Source organism: Pan troglodytes, chromosome 3 (assembly GCF_028858775.2).
Source record: "Pan troglodytes isolate AG18354 chromosome 3, NHGRI_mPanTro3-v2.0_pri, whole genome shotgun sequence".
Classification (NCBI taxonomy): Eukaryota; Metazoa; Chordata; class Mammalia; order Primates; family Hominidae; genus Pan; species Pan troglodytes.
This window is the reverse complement of record NC_072401.2, coordinates 125,460,042-125,472,284: the sequence shown is the minus strand read 5'-3', so window position 1 is coordinate 125,472,284 and position 12,243 is coordinate 125,460,042. Positions and strand designations below refer to the sequence as shown.

The 12,243-nt window shown below is 35.9% G+C and overlaps 1 long non-coding RNA gene across 1 annotated transcript in view; it reads left to right on the top strand.

The window, feature by feature from the left end:
- Window positions 1–12,243, top strand: part of LOC129143765 (uncharacterized) — a 277,822-nt gene that overhangs the window by 51,853 nt on the left and 213,726 nt on the right. The window lies entirely within an intron of this gene.

Sequence of the window (12,243 nt, the reverse complement as noted above, 5' to 3'; positions counted from 1 at the left end):
CATGTGCACAATGTGCAGGTTAGTTACATATGTATACATGTGCCATGCTGGTGCGCTGCACCCACTAACTCATCATCTAGCATTGGGTGTATCTCCCAGTGCCTTCCCTCCCCCTTCCCCCACCCCACAACAGTCCCCAGAGTGTGATGTTCCCCTTCCTGTGTCCATGTGTTCTCATTGTTCAATTCCCACCTATGAGTGAGAATATGCAGTGTTTGGTTTTTTGTTCTTGCGATAGTTTACTGAGGCAGGAGAAGGAAATAAAGGGTATTCAATTAGGAAAAGAGGAAGTCAAATTGTCCCTGTTTGCAGATGACATGATTGTATATCTAGAAAACCCCATTGTCTCAGCCCAAAATCTCCTTAACCTGAGAAGCAACTTCAGCAAAGTCTTAGGATACAAAATCAATGTACAAAAATCACAAGCATTCTTATACACCAACAACAGACAAACAGAGAGCCAAATCATGAGTGAACTCCCATTCACAATTGCTTCAAAGAGAATAAAATACCTAGGAATCCAACTTACAAGGGATGTGCAGGACCTCTTCAAGGAGAACTACAAACCACTGCTCAATGAAATAAAAGAGGATACAAACGAATGGAAGAACATTATATGCTCATGGGTAGGAAGAATCAATATCGTGAAAATGGCCATACTGCCCAAGGTAATTTACAGATTCAATGCCATCTCCATCAAGCTACCAATGACTTTCTTCACAGAATTGGAAAAAACTACTTTAAAGTTCATATGGAACCAAAAAAGAGCCTGCATCGCCATGTCAATCCTAAGCCAAAAGAACAAAGCTGGAGGCATCACACTACCTGACTTCAAACTATACTACAAGGCTACAGTAACCAAAACAGCATGGTACTGGTACCAAAACAGAGATATAGATCAATGGAACAGAACAGAGCCCTCAGAAATAACGCCACATATCTACAACTATCTGATCTTTGACAAACCTGAGAAAAACAAGCAATGGGGAAAGGATTCCCTATTTAATAAATGGTGCTGGGAAAACTGGCTAGCCATATGTAGAAAGCTGAAACTGGATCCCTTCCTTACACCTTATACAAAAATCAATTCAAGATGGATTAAAGACTTAAATGTTAGACCTAAAACCATAAAAACCCTAGAAGAAAACCTAGGCATTACCATTCAGGACATAGGCATGGGTAAGGACTTCATGTCTAAAACACCAAAAGCAATGGAAACAAAAGCCAAAATTGACAAATGGGATCTAATTAAACTAAAGAGCTTCTGCACAGCAAAACAAACTACCATTAGAGTGAACAGGCAACCTACAAAATGGGAGAAAATTTTCGCAACCTACTCATCTGACAAAGGGCTAATATCCAGAATCTACAATGAACTCAAACAAATTTACAAGAAAAAAATAAACAACCCCATCAAAAAGTGGGTGAAGGACATGAACAGACACTTCTCAAAAGAAGACATTTATGCAGCCAAAAAACACATGAAAAAATGCTCATCATCACTGGCCATCAGAGAAATGCAAATCAAAACCACAATGAGATACCATCTCACACCAGTTAGAATGGCAATCATTAAAAAGTCAGGAAACAACAGGTGCTGGAGAGGATGTGGAGAAGTAGGAACACTTTTACCCTGTTGGTGGGACTGTAAACTAGTTCAACCATTGCGGAAGTCAGTGTGGTGATTCCTCAGGAATCTAGAACTAGAAATAACATTTGACCCAGCCATCCAATTACTGGGTATATACCCAAAGGACTATAAATCATGCTGCTATAAAGACACATGCACACGTATGTTTACTGCGGCATTATTCACAATAGCAAAGACTTGGAACCAACCCAAATGTCCAACAATGATAGAGTAGATTAAGAAAATGTGGCACATATACACCATGGAATACTATGCAGCCATAAAAAATAATGAGTTCATGTCCTTTTGGTTTATTTTATAAGGAAAGAAGGAAAAACTAGCATGGGGTAATTGACTAAATGTGTAATTTACTAAATCTATTCTATATCCTACAATTTCAGATATTAACAAATAAAAAAATACTTTGCTGTTTGATTGTATCAGCCCTCCTCAGAGACATAAATCAGAATGCCCACCCAATGGATTTTGTAGAATAAAGAAGATCCATTAATATAAGTTACCACAATAAAAGTGAAATGAGCTTATATGTAAAAATTTTACTACAGATTTCCCAAATTTGCCATTAACCATTTTTATCCTTTCAAAGGGTCTGAATCAACTTCTCCCATTTTCTCTGTATCCCAGATAAGATTCATACACTGGATACTGAGATAGCTATGAATGAGAAAGGGAAGAGTAAATAGCAGAGAATCTTTTGTCACATTTGACTTTCTCTTCTACCTTAAAAAAAAAAAAAAGCTGCAGATATTCATTATGTGTCTCTTTCTTGATTTTTATTTTAAACTTATATTCTAAAGTTCAGGATTGGAGGTTGCTTCAATGTCCTTGTGTTTAGTAGTATTCATACTACTATTATACTAATATTGCCTTATAATGTATTTTCTACTTGTTTTTAGTTCATTTTCACGAAAAAAAAGAAATATGAAACATATAGTTATATGTAATATATGTAACATGCTATTTATAATATAAAAAGTATAAATGTGTTATGTAAAACATTAATCTTATTAATATTTATATTATATAAAATATTAATATACATTTATAGATATAAATATACCTATAAAAATGATTTTTTATTTTAAATTTTTAGACTAAAATGTACCAAATCTTTTGGCTTAATTATATCAATAAGCAGGAGTCATTCTTCACTAAACACTAACATCTAATTAGCATGAATTTTGAAAACCTTAATTTGTTTAGGCTCATTTTCAAATCTAAGGTTCCTCTTTCTACTTTATGACTCATTTCTATGACATGAAATTTATGTTAAAATCAGCACGGCCTGCGCAGTGGCTCACGCCTGTAATCCCAGCACTTTGGGAGGCCGAGTCAGACGGATCACGAGGTCAGGAGATCAAGACCATCCTGGCGAACAAGGTGAAACCCCGTTTCTACTAAAAATACAAAAAAATTAGCCGGGCGTCGTGGCGGGCGCCTGTAGTCCCAGCTACTCGGGAGGTTGAGGCAGGAGAATGGCGTGAACCCGGGAGGCAGAGCTTGCAGTGAGCCGAGATCGCGCCACTACACTCTAGACTGGGAGACAGAGCTAGACTCCATCTGAAAAAAATAAAATAAAATAAAATAAAATTGGCACGTGGTTTTGATTGGATTTTCTTCATTATGGCAGCAAAGAATAATTTAAATTCCAATAGGAGAAGAGATTCTATATACAATCCAAGAAAAAAAAATCCGCATTTCAGAAATCTGGAGTAAGTTTACATTTCAATTATACCAAAGCAAGTATCTTTAGACTTTGGATTGATGAATTAAATTTGCCCTCTTCTTATTCCTTCAGAGGGGGACAAAATTAGATTTCAGTTATTTTGTAAAAGTGAAATAACATCTTAGAACAAATGAACAACAAACAAAACCCCGTCAAAGTCTGTGAATCATAAATTAATATAAAAAAATTAGCCTCAGGTCGGAACCAGGGCATACCCACACCTTCCTTCACATTTGTGACACAGAAACTCTACTCACCAACAGGGAAGACAACACGCAGCAACACAAGATAGTGGCCGAGCCCTTCTGCGTTTCTTTCAGAGTTTCTGAAATACTTGGTTCATGGTGCTATTACTAGTGCTACCGCAGTATATAATTATCATAGATGGAAAATTGTAAGGTGAAATTCCCTTCTAATGAAGAGTTATGTAATTAGGGGAATAAATAGAAATGCTACAAGGTAAAATATCTTTGATTAGTTAGAGGTTACTGCTTTATGCCTAGTCTGAAATTTTTTTTCTTTTTTCTCTGTTTCACTCCCTCATTACTTGTGGTTTCTCCTTTTATCTATATATAGATACCACTTTTAAAATTTATATACAAAAATAATCTGCCAGGCAAGAAAGAAAAGTACAAAGTTTGAAATTAATTGCTAGTGACAAATCTATAGATTTCATTTAAGCATCACTTTTCTATTTAATTTTACCGTAGATAAAAATTAAAATATAAGGGAATTACCAAAATAAAATTACCATTGAGAACATTACAAGATAAAAATATAGGTTATGTTAATGGTAATAATCAATCCAAAATATATTTTTATCCTCTAGTATGTGCAAGGTGCCTTGCACATATAATTTAGCCAATAAAACAACATACAAAATGTTTATAATCTGAATTCATTTATCTTAAATATTAAATGACCATGAAACACTTGAGTATTTAATTAACTGTTTAAAGAAAGGTATATGTGAAGGTGCATTTTCTCAAAATAGAACTATATTTTGTTTATGATTTTACTTTCAATTACTGTTCTGAGGCATTTTCAAATTGTTTAAAACATTTAGTTTAGTATGTAACCTGACATGTTAAACAAACAAACAAAAAGCCAAAAAGCTATCATCTCTTACTTTATTAAAAAAATTGTATAAAATCATGTTTTAACTACTAGGAACTGTATAAGAAGCCAAAATAAAAGTTAAGTTTTCTGAGGTATGCAGACGGATATATTTTTCCTTAGGCCAATTCCTTTATATTTTATCCCAGAATGATGGTTAAAATACTGACTTTCTTTTTATATTTTTTCTGAATGTCTTTGTAATATTTGGTACAGGGATTTATTAAGCAATGGGTATTTTTAAAACTGCATATAACTTAGTAGACAAAATCCCTGGATTCTCTTATCTGAAGTCTCAGTAAACTAAGATTGAATTTTCTGCTGATTATGTGGTAATATGAAATAGAGGTGCTGCTTTTGAATCTAGGAATGTTAAAGTAAAATTGGTTATTAGCTACATGACATTGTTGGAGAAGCAGAAACAAATCAAGCTTCTTGTAACACTCTTTATTCCAAGCATCGTGCAACAGAATGAAGGAGAGCAAATACAGCTTACTTGGCTCAACATGCCTGAACAGAGTGGAGCAACAGCACAGTGTGGTTTTATTTATTTTCAAGGGAAGGTGGGGAGAAGCACACACAGTAAATGTTCTCATCCTTCATGGGTTCCCCAAGGGAAAGAGAAGCTCCCTTCATCCCTAGCCCAAGTACAAAATCACCTTCATTCAGCCAAGTTTAAAGTAAATTACAAGAGGTGCTTTCTTAGGCCAAGTTCAAATACCAGCATTTAAGAGAAGCTGCCTGCCAATCTGCCCGCCCTTAACAAGTTTATTCAATGAAGATGTAAGTGTAGCTTCCTGAAGCCTCAGGGAAGAAATAGAAAAGGCGTTTCTCAGCAAGTGTGTAGATATTACTTTGATGATCACCACTTTAAGTGTGTATGCAACACAATTTTTCTATGGAGAAGATACTAATTCACCCAGGGTTGGGTGGTTCACAAGACCTTATGGGTTGAATAATATAGATATTAAGACACAATATTGCCACTAATGTCATTGACTTATTCTGATATTTTACGTGATCAGAAGCCCCTAATTTTAACAAAGCATGTAGTAACCAATGGTGCTTAATTCATGATGTCCATTAGAAGCCTCTTCAAAATATCTATATTAGGATCCATCTTCAAAGTCTGAATTATTTGGTCTGAGATATAATTCTGACATCATGATTTTTTAAAAGCTCCCATATGATTCTAATTTCACAGCCAGGGTTGAGAATTACTGAATTAAATAAACTTACACGGTTCCCTATGCCAAATTTTATGCAAGATTCCAGAAGTGAAAAGAATAAGGAAAAAGCAATATTATGAGAATAGAAGATAAAGAGAAGTAGAAAATTTTTTAAAAATACTGAATATGTAGAAGGTCCCCTGAAAAGACTGACTGAACAAGATTTAGTTACATGTTGAATGGTTTAGCTCAGGTTTTAGACCAAGCATTTTTGCTAGCAATTTTTTCCTGGTTGCCATAAGCAGTTCAGAGAAAAAAAGTGAGACTGTGGAATAAGCAAGGATCAAGTAACTTGCCAAGGTTATAAGCTTAACAGAAAAGAAATATGTGTCCAAATATTTGTTTTTTTTTTTTACCAGAATACTGAAGGTCTTTGTGAATTTTTTTTAAGCTTTTAAAAAAAATTTAGTGTTGGTAAGCAGGGAAAATGATAAAACAGGGCTTAACACCAGGAGAAATGTCAGCATCATAAGTGGAGAAATAAATGACATATATAAAACAAGAATAAAGGGCAGGAAGGCATCATATATCAGGAAGAAATATGAGAATATTTAAATTTAATAATTAATTCATTTACAATTTCTGAATAGGAAATTTTATTAAATAGCCATGGGTACAAGTTAGTAAATTGGAAGATACATGCTACTTATTAGAGTTCATGAAGTCAAGAAATATGAAAACAAATAGTGTTTGAAAAATCTACAAGTATTTCTCAAGAATAAAAACAGAAAAATAAGTATTTTAGCCGGGCACAAATTCTCAATTAACATGGCAAAGTGATCTGGAAGTCCAGAAACATCCATAATGGGAGGTGCTGAGGATAGAAAGGGTTGGTGAATGCCAAAGGATTTCTGATTGTAAACAATTCACACGGAAAATGTTTTTTAAGTTTCCATCACCTCCCTCCATCCCTAAGTTTACTCTTGAGTGGAAGAGAGACAATGTAAAGAGAAGGGTCTAGAGAAGCAAGTAAGGGACAGAACACAAATGGCAAAAAATTTTGTCGTCTATCTTAGTGCAAAGAGATGCCAATAAAAAACTTAGAATAAGAGAGAAAACTGATCCAAAAATGTCATAAAGATTCTCTGACAGCTGTGTATAAATCAGATTGAGAATGGCAAGAATGAAAGTGGAGAGAATTAGGAAGCTATTCCAGTCATTCTGAAAACAGGAAACCTTAAAATAAAATGTTAGTGATGAACCTGGAGAAAAGTGGAGAGGTGTGAAATATGCTTTGTAGGTAGAATAGACAGACTTTGGCGATGGAATGGATGTGGATAGGAGAGAGGTCCATGTCCAGGATTATTTGCAGACTTTGGCTGATGTACCTAGGCAAGCAGTGGGATCATTTACTGAGAAGATAAAACACTGGATTGGCTGTGGGAAGATCAAAAGTTCAGTTTTGAAAGTGTTAAGTGAGAGAGACAAGTGGAGATGTCAAGTAAGCAATTGCATGTATCAGTGTGAAACTCAGAAGGAAGGTCTTCTAGCATCTTTCCAGCTTAAGAAGGAATATCTTTTTTTGAAAGAAAACTTTGAAGTTGAAACATGTTTACATTTTCTTTGGTATTTTAGCAACAAATCTACCTATTTTTACAGTAGTTATCAGAAACTGAAATTTAATTATCATGTTAATGTTCCAAATTGAACCTTTGAAGACAATCACAGCTTCACCCAACACAACTGTAGTTAATACAGTGCATTAAGCAGCCATCATCTTCTGGCTAATCAGAAGCCAATAACCAGTTTGGCACCTCTTCCAAATCCCTCAGTCTGCCAGATGGAAAGACACATATTTACATTGTGTGCTTTCTTTTGAAAGCTATCCCAGGATCTGGCCACCTGGTCTGTCATGTTGGAAGCTAATTGGCTACAGCCTGCCAATTGATGAGATTTGTAGGTTTGAAGCAGAAGTCATTCTGACTTCCTAAATGAATCTTCTCCTTCCTAATTAGGGAAAACAAAACCACTCATGGTATAAAACAGATTTTTTTTAACGTTTGCATTATCTGCCACACAATCCTGCAAGTAGTAACATGGCCAGAATAACTAGAATAAACTCAAAGAGAAACTTCTTAGGGGGGGAAAAAAGATGTTTTTTTCTTTCTTTCTATGCAACTTAACATAAAAGAAGGAGGTTTAGAGACTGGTAGAAATTGTTTATGTCTTGTAGTCCTTCCTTTATCACCACGTTGGCATGGCATTATATAGTGAAAAAGAGAGTTCTAATACTTCTAGTAACTAAACATCTTAAGACAGAAATCTGAAACTCATGCTATACCAAATTCTTCACTTTGAAAAGAAGGACTTCTCAGTGTTTACTTAGATTTATGGACTAGATAAATCTCTGGACACATAGAATTACTCTGAATTTTTCTTACCTGAAAAATTCTTCCCTATGCTGTGGCCCTCTGGCCTTTCCTATTCCAAGCGATAAAATCTTAGTTTCAAGACCAAGTTAAAAAGTTACATTCACTCTGGAGCCTTCCCTGATTTTCCGAGATAAATTATTCCCCTTTCCTTGATCTGGTGGCATTATTTTAAGTATGTAAACTACAATATTTGTTTGTTTGTTTGTTTATTCTCTGAATTAGACCAAGAGATCTCAAAGTTGCAGTGATACTTCTTTAATCAGAGAATAGTTACTGATAAGAAAAAAATAGAATTGTTCAAGGAAAAATCATATGTTTATTAAATAATACAGAGGAATCTCATGAAAACATAGCTCAGAATATTCAATCAGGACTCATGAAAATTGAAGATTGGTCAACACTCTCTTTATCCTCTCTTCATGGTATACATGGTCTCTTGTCTTTGACTCTTTCATCATTTAAGTTCTTACAGTTCTATCAGCAGAAATGATTTTCCTGAATTCTCACACTCTTGCATATTCTCTATTTTTCGTGATGAGAAAAATAATTTGTTTGGTTCACCTTGTTTTAATTTTGCATTCCTGAAAAAGGTAATTTGGTTTCCCTAAAGAAACTAAAAATAACATTTTAACATATGTTCCTGAGTTCTTTTTCAGAAATCCAGACCCCCACCAGATGGCTCCTCTGGTATGTAGATCTCAGATAAGGAAAAACTGTGGACTGAATTCTGACAGTTGTTCTTTGTTCTAAAATTCTTTCTTAGGTGCCTGGAGGAAGTCACACCCATGGGCCAAGGCTTACATTCTTTTTTACTGACCACAAAATTTTAGACAAACCTTCACCTCTTTAACCAATTGCAAATCAGAATATCTTTTTTATTTTGTTTTGTTTTGAGACAGAGTCTCAGTCTGTCGCCCAGGCTGGAGTGTAGTGGCGCAATCTCAGCTCACTGCAACCTCCGTCTCCCAGTTTCAAGGGATTATCCTGCCTCACCCTCCTGAGTAGCTGGGTTTACAGGCATGCGACACCACGCCCAGCTAATTTTTGTATTTTTAATTGAGACGGGGTTTCACCGTGTTGGTCAGGCTGGTCTCGAACTCCTGACCTCCTGATCCGCCCACCTCTGCCTCCCAAAGTGCTGGGATTACAGGCGTGAGCCACCGAGTCCATCAGAAAATCTTTGAGCCCACCTATTCCCTGTGAATCCTGCTTTGAGATGTCCCACCTTTTGGGGTCAAACCAATATAGCTTCTATGTATTAATTTATGACTTTTATTAATTTATGACCTTTGCCTCCCTGACTATAAAAACCTTTATGTGCAAGCCATCAGGGATGTCAGGTTTTAAGCATGAACTAACTGATTCTCGTTGCTTGATGTCCTGCAATAAATGCCTCATTGCAGTCCCAATGTCAGTGTTTGGCTTTACTGCACTGGGCAGCAGACCCAAGTTCATTTCAGTAACAACAGGTTATACACCTTGGTATTAGGCTGTTCACCAGGATAAAGGAGTATCCTGTGAAAGCCACACTGTAAACATCCATGACCACCTACCCTGGAATGCAGTCAGGGCAAGGCTGGAGTTTATAACCAATCTCAAGAGAAAGACCTCAAGCCCAAATTAAATAAAAATGCTACAATACTACAGAACAAAAGAGTTATACACCATGTTTGAATCTTGCCCTTGAAATAACTGAGTGTGGACCAGGCATGGTGGCTCACACCTGTAATCCCAGCACTTTGGGAGGCCAAGGTGGGTGGATCACTTGAGCCCAGGAGTTCAAGACCAACCAGCCTGGGCAACATGGTGAAACCCCATATCTACTAAAAATATAAAAATTAGCCAGGTGTGGTGGCATGTACCTGTAGTCCCAGCTACTCAAGAGGCTGATTCGGGAGGATCATTTGAGCCTGGAAGGGTGAAGCTTGCAGTGAGTCATGATTGTGCCACTGCACTATAGCCTGGCCAACACAGGAAGATGCTGTCTCAAAAAAAAAAAACAAAAAACAAAACTGAGTGTGTACTTTGGTATTGCCTTTTCCCTTTCAAGTGGCTGGGAGCTAGTGAGAGCCAGAAAAACTTTCTTAAATCCATAACTAGAAGCCATTTGTTCAATGTGGCAGAGATGCCTATCCATCTTGGATCAACTGCCTGTATCTGGACTATTACATGAGAGAGAAATAAATGTTTATTTTTTTTAAAAACAAAGTAATTGTATTTGACATCTATTTAAAATAAATATTTGTACAAGGAGGATGCTAGAGTACCTATAGAAGATTTATGCAATTTGGCTTAGCAAGAAAGCAGCAGATGTTGAGAATACAGAAATTACTGATTAGAAATCCAGTGATACTTATTATACTATGACCATTAACTGAATGTGGTGAAACTGTTACCTGTGATCATTTAAAAAGCAAATCAAATGTCCGGAGAGCCCATAACTTTAGTGGAACTCATCAGAAAAAAATCAGAATATTTGTGTGTGCTGGCTAACAGTTTGCATCTTTTAAACAAATCACTGGAGAGAAATAGAGAAATTCTGATGAGGGGTTCTCAAGCAGATGTGGAAAGTAATATGTTCTGATAAGGTAAACTCTTTGCCTGCATCCTGTAATCTAAATAAACTGTGATGTGAGTCAAGTAATTTTGAGCCTTAAACAATGTTGGAGAGCCAAGGTTGCTAACCCCTAAACATAATGGGATAAGATTGAGACCTGAACTTTATTAGAGGGCCTTCTGTCTGACTCAAGAGATCTTGACCAGACAATGGAACTCAGCCCAGATCACAGATTAGATTAAATGAGTTGTTTTTCAATCCCTATTGCTTCAGATAGCCTCAAGGTAGTTGCTATTAAATTGAGGAAAAGACATGAGCCAGCTTAACAGGCCAGTAACTAAAAAGGATTTGGGTGGGTTTAAAAGTTATGAGGAGGCAAGATCCTTGGCTGTATTTAATGTCACGTGAAACTGACTACAAACATATAGACTGAAAGCCTACTAGATTTTAGGTACTTGTATTAAAAAAGACATTGCCACTCTAAATTACAAATGTTTATGATTAACCTACTCCTAAGTAAACCCCTGAATCTCCAACCTGCAAAATAAGATTGTGCAACCCCCAAGCATGTATACTGTCCAATGTGCATGCATGTGTATGCATGCAATGTGTACGCATGTGTATGTGTATGCATGGCCACGTCAAATGTGCCCAAAGACAACAATAGACAAGAAAGAGTCCCTCAGATCTCATGGAGGACAACAGATAAGGAAGTTCTTCCCAGAAAGTAGATACAGATGCTAACCAAAATAAGTACTCTATTACCTTGACAGGGAATCTTCATAATTTCTGCTTCTTAGGACCCCTTTATTATTATGAATGTCATTTTTCTACTTGTCCTTTTTCAAAATGGAAAGTTGATAGCTATCTTATTTCTGGTCCACTACTAAATACAGAAGGCAAAGATTCATGGTAATTGTCTATTATTTTATACATTGCTTGATCCATTGTCCATACCTGGTGGAAAATTCTGCATATCACTCAAATAACATGGCTGGATAATAATTGACTAGGAATTATTTGAGTCTTCCTTGGGAAATGGTGAGTGAGTGGGAAGAATGATAACTATGAATATTTCCATAATCAGAGAGGTTTAGTGAAAGATCACTACTAGTCACCCAGAATCCTTTTTTCTCCTATTATGATACACTTTTAATCAGGCACAAATCTACACAACCTAATACTAAAATTTTGACCTATATATGTCCAAATAACAAACGTCTGGCCTATGGAATTTCAGCAGAAATATTCTGTGCCATCCAGTTTTTGTCTTTATTACTATTACCATTGACTCCCCAAAATATCACTTAAAATATTTGTTAATCAAATAAGGCTATGTTTATGAAACTTACTTCATCAAGAGACAATGTAATCTGGACAGTAGTTCCTTGGAAAGGAGAATTCAGTGAAGAATATTTTTAGACCTTTAGGGCTTGGGATGAGTGATTTTAAGGTGAGTCTTGCAAGGCAGAGCATAGTTGAAATCAGACAATATTGATGACATGATAATTTTGGATTGAGTGCACCGAAGGTAAAAATATTAAAGCAAGCCTTGGCTAAAAGGTTTTTTCTTCATAAGTAAGAAATTTTAG